Raw genomic sequence first — 6000 nt, 5'->3', positions numbered from 1 at the left:
CTCTTGACCACCAAAGTCTAGCTTGGCTAATCTATATGTGTACATCTGATTCCTCCAAGGGACTTAACTTATCATTTTCCCACCAATTAACTACAAGCTTAGTATCAATTTCAATTTCAATGTGGGTTATATTCCTCTGTGCACATAAAGTAAGACCATCTGAGAGGGTTTGGATCTCAGCAATATTGTTTGAACTTATACCATAATATCTAACAAATGCAAAAATCATGTGTCCCTTCGCATCCCTCAGAATTCCTCCACCTCCACTTAAACATACAAACAACTTCAAAAGAATTTGAGAGAATGAGTTGAGTATATATATTATCATTCTCATGATATTAGAAAGCAAAAGAATCTTATGATCCTTAAGAGTCTATAGCTCGTTCCAATATGGCACAATAAAGCTAGCTTGATTTATGTAATTTGACTGTTAAAATTATGTCGTGTCACTAACTTTTAGATATGCTTCATTCATGATCTCAATGATAATAAATTGTATGAAAATATTATTTGTCAGTCATGCATCAATGATTAAATAGTGAGACTTTTAATTTTGATAATTTAAAATGCACATAATTGCGAAACACAAATTAATTAGTTTGATAGTTTACATTCTTCTAATAAAGAAAAAGAACTAATGACATGAAACAAAAAATATATATATTTTTTTTTTTATGAATAAAATGAAATTAGTAATTATGATGCATGGATTCGATTTGGCTTTTGATGATATATGTTGATATGAGGTCCATTAAAAAATGTTAGTCATACTTAAACAAATTCAAACCGAAAAAAAAAAAAAAGGCAGAAAATTACCATGATTGTTAATATGATTTTTGTGATGGCAATCAGGTCTAACTCAGAATGTCACGGACTTTTGTCTCATTATTGAAGTTTAATTTGGCTTAATTAGCATGACTTGTTCACGGATGATTTGGATTTAGCGAGCAGATTATAGCACTGCAACCAATCCACATTTGCCATCGATCGTCACTGACAAATCAAACTATTAATTCGTCTCTGGAGCGTTCAAAAATATTGAATACCTCTAATTTGTGGGAAGAAGCTATAGCTATGACGTCGTGTGCGTGTGTGTAAATTAAATCGATGAGTAAATAATATGTGTAGATCAGCTCACTTTAATGCAGTATTTATCTGTCAGTTTTAGATGATCAGTACTCAAAATTATCTTAGAAATCCTTAACATGGTAGGAATGCAAAGATAATTGTACGTGGATATCTTAAAAGGAGGCAAAAGTCAAGAACTCAATCCGCTCTACAAGGAACAGAAGCCACGATTTATGGCATAATTCCAGGTTGGCTGCATTCTCGTGGGACTCTTACGATTCCATCGATCGGTAATGCCCTCTAGGTCAAATCAAACTGACCACCTACCAAGCCTCAGCTCCCATGGAATAACATATATATATATATATATATATATAATATATACAAATACATACATCTATATATAAATTATTTATTTAAGTCTTAAATAAACAAGTTACACGCAGTCACTTTGTAAAAAATAGATCCCATTTGAAAAATATAAAAAAATCTATTATTTTTTAGTAAGACTTATTTTTTTATATAGAGATTACATGAAATTTGTACTTATACATGATAGTGTTATTACTCATATATATATATATATATATATATATAAATATATATGTATAAAAGATAGCTAAAATTTCAAACAAATAATCTCCATAGTACAGTACGGATCATTCTACTATGCATGCTTGTGATCTGTCTGTGATCAGCTGGTTGCCGTTGCCAACGAGCAACATTAATGTAAATTATACACCCCCTCATCTAATTGGATAAGGAAAATATTAGTTTGCCTTTTCACTTTAACTATTCATTTTGACCGTTTATATATTTATTTATTTTTTAAAATATTTTTCACTTAATGATTAAGAAATTGAATTTTAATATATTGATGTATTTTTTTATTTTTTGAAAATATTTAAATATGAAAAAAAAAAATCCAAAATGGCCTGGCAGTCAAATGGAGCGGAGTTACTCAGGCTGCAGAGTAGTACCGCTCAACGGATAAAACCTTCTCCAGATTTGGTCTCGTTTGTTTTTACAGATGAGTTTAAATAAAAGTTAAAAGTTAAATAAAATATTGTTAGAATATATTTTTTTAATATTATTTTTATTTCAAAATTTAAAAAAATTAAATTTTTTATTTTATTTTTAATAAAAATTTAAAAAATTATAATAATTAGATGAAATGAGACGATAAATTCTAAAAATTTGAAGAATCCTTAAAGGTCTAAGACCTAGAGAACTAGCTAGGCTAGATGACAAGGCCCGGGTCACGAGCCTAAACTTGATAATAAGTAATAACTTGATAATAAGTAATAAGATGAGTACATCTAGTACCATTCAAGGTACATATATACTATACTACATATAAGATAAACTCTTATTTCGACGAAATAATTTATGACAAGAATAATGAGACTGGTAGCTGTCAAGGTGCATGCAATCCAGACATTACTTACCCCTCCTGATTCAAATTCACCTAATTATATAGCAACCCTTCCAAAAATATTATGCCTAAATAAATGTATTTAAAATGGCAAAGGATATATATGGTTATCCCTATTAGATATTCACCAAATTGTTCACATATAATTAGATAATGAGCAATATTATATTATATTCTTCGGCTAGCTACATCTTCTTTTTTTTGAAATCATATTAACTGATCATGTAAGACATTTTAAATAATTTTATGGATAAATCACTTAAAATATGATACACACGTGAGTCATGTCATCAGGACTCCGTACTGTATATTCTCTGGGAGGGTATCCACAGTACTCAACGTAGAAATCTAATGTTCATGCGTGATCGGGTACGTAATTGGATAAGCTTCTACATCAATTGATGATCGTCCATGAAAATGCGTACTGAATTTAGGCATGGACGGGCATGGCCCATGGGCTGGTGCCTGCGCCCTGCATATATGCAGGTGATGCAGGTGGCGCGTGCATGCCTGTCTGTCTTGACTCTTGATTACAAGTCGTGTACATGTCATAATGGAGCTTGCGGCTGCTTTGGAGTACCGGTTCAGCTGGGTGCATAGGGATCGAGCGTACGATACATCGGTGGCCTCTAAATCTGTTCGTACCACTTCGTTGGTTTACGTACTTGCATGTGAAAACGGCTGTAGAGCGACGTGTGAAATATTGCGTTAGGGGTGTGGGGGGCTCAATCTGTCGGTGGTGGATTCCATAAGTTGGGCAAATCGGTGACATTAGGCCCATTTAAAAAATAAAAGTGTTTCATCTCAATTAATTATTATAATTTTTTAAAATTTAACATAATAATAATATTAAAAAATAATATTTTATTTAATTTTCAACTTTCATCTTAATTCATCTCATCTCAACTCACTATCTAAACGGCATCTTAACCTCGTTTATTTTCATAACATCCTCTCAATTCATCTCATCTTATCTCATTTAATCATTACAATTTTTTTAAATTCACTTATAAAATAAAATTTAAAATTTTTCAAATCTCAAAATAAAAATAATATTAAAAAAATATATTTAAATAATATTTTATTTAACTTTTAATTTTAATCTTAATTCATTTCATCTCATCTCATATTATCTATAAAAATAAAAGACAAGTAGAATCGTGGATCAGCCGATTCATGGTGACCACTAATATATATGGTCGATGTTGACATCATTACTGTATACAGTATATTTGTATATAAAGTAATCTTAGACATCATTTTAGAATGTGTAAATTTTTTGTATTCTTTTAAAAAAAAAGTAAAATTTATTATTAAAAAAGTAATTTTTTATGTAAATTTTATATTATTTAATTTTTAAAAATCCAAATATACAAAATCTATATACTCTATAATTATAAATATCATTTCTTTTAGAGATTTATATAATAGTACGTACCACTATTGGACTAGTTGAAAAGATTTTTTGGAGTGTTGATCCTGATCAAGACCCGTAGTAGGCCCGCGCCTGCATAAAAAGCCCAACAAAATTTACCAAGTTACGTCCGAAAGATGTAACATATTTTAAATGGTATGGCAAGCAAGCAAGCAAAGGTGCATTATATCGTGGGAAGGCATTTATTAATTAAGAAAGCATTATATAAGATGAGAAATTGGACAGCACACAAAAAGCATTATTGTTCATGAAGCGTAAAGGGAAGGGGACATGAGTAGTCTAGGTTCAAAAAATTGTCGTAGTCTTTGTGATCAGATCGAAATTATTCAATGATGCTAATCATCACATTCTTAATACCTACATATATTTCAATCAATAACCCTAGTATTCTTTAGCCATATATTATTTAAAAGTATGATAGCTAGCTGCCCTACTCCCCCAATAATTGCCAAAGGACAAACAGACAAAATTAAAATTATATTCATAGCAACAATTGATTATAACTTTAGTCTTTGTCCAACGTATATATATATATATGTATATTTATTATCATCCAAATTAATGACAAATAAAATTAATTGTGTCTCGATTTTTAAATTTATTTCTAAGTTCATTTGTTCAGTCACAATTGAATGCACACAATATGGTTGAATTAACGACGCGGTGGTGATGTGCCTAGAACTCTAATTCATGACTTACTTAAAATGAAATGACTGAGGGCTAGTTTGGGATATTATTTATTATTTTTTACTTATTTTTTACTTACTTTTTATTACTACTCACTTTTATTTAATATTTATTTTTTATTTTTTCACTATTATTCACAGAATATCTGAAATCATATCACTACAAAAAGACAACATGAAACTAAAGGAGATAAATTGTCTATGTGGTTTGACACTAAAGTTTACGTTTACAAGTTGGGAGTGTTAGTCCACTATAAATTAAGAGAAATGATATTTGCATTCGTAAGTATGCAAGCGCCGTATAGTCATTTTAAAAAAAGTGAATAAATATGAGATTCACATGAAAATAAATTAATTTTTTAATAATAAACTCCACTATTTTTCAAAACGATTGTATGATATTTATGCATTCTACGATTATATGTAGCATTACTCATAAATTAAATTTGTTACGAGTTCTCTACAAGTACTTCCATGGAGTTCTCTTTGGTCTTTCCGTTCTTCTTTGAAACTCTCTGGTATAGGTACTGGTACTTCCATTCTCCCACGAAACCAATCTGGAAACCCCATTCTCTATTTCCCTTTTGCTTTTTTTTTTTTTTTTTTAGCCTATCTTCCTGTAAATGTCACATTTTTTAACTTTTTGTCTCATATTTCAGCTTTATATTTTTATGTCTTCTCCTCCGGATTTAAGTCTATCATTAGTACTTTACCTTTGGGCATTACTTGGCTGGTAATTCATCCTTCTTCCTTTTTTCTTTTATACTTTTGTATACAAAACCTTCAATCTCCATAGACTCTCTCGTGAGTTTAATATTGCATTCATTTTGTCTAAGAATAATGCTAGATACAACACTATCTTTAAAAAAAAGATAGAGTTTATTATTAAAAAATTAATTTTTTTATGTAAATTTTTTATTTTTTTATTTTTTTCAAAAGACAGTGCTAGTGTGCCACTCAACGATTACTACTGGGCGTACTGCTAATTTTTTTTTTCCTTTCACTTTTTTCAATACTTTTTTAATATACTTATTCAATAAAAAAAAATAATACACAATTTTATTAATAGTCACTTTTTTAATTATTAAATAAAAAAATAAAAAAATTTAACGGTAACTTTGAAGGACTCCACTAACATTTTGTTTTTTCAAATAAAGTGTGTTGAATTTACACATTATAAGACTGTAAATATAATTTATCTTACCCGAATAATAGGCAACATAAAAAATCTACCATTCATATTAATATTAATATTAATTTTTATTTTACAAATTTCTATAATTATAATATATATATATATATATATTATAGAAAACAATATATCTAACTTTGTATGAATTGCATAATTATACGAATGATTCTATTTGAAAAATTTT

This window comes from Juglans regia, chromosome 7 (genome assembly GCF_001411555.2).
Source record: "Juglans regia cultivar Chandler chromosome 7, Walnut 2.0, whole genome shotgun sequence".
Lineage (NCBI taxonomy): Eukaryota > Viridiplantae > Streptophyta > Magnoliopsida > Fagales > Juglandaceae > Juglans > Juglans regia.
The sequence above is the reverse complement of the archived record's forward strand: the minus strand, read 5'-3'. Positions refer to the sequence as shown.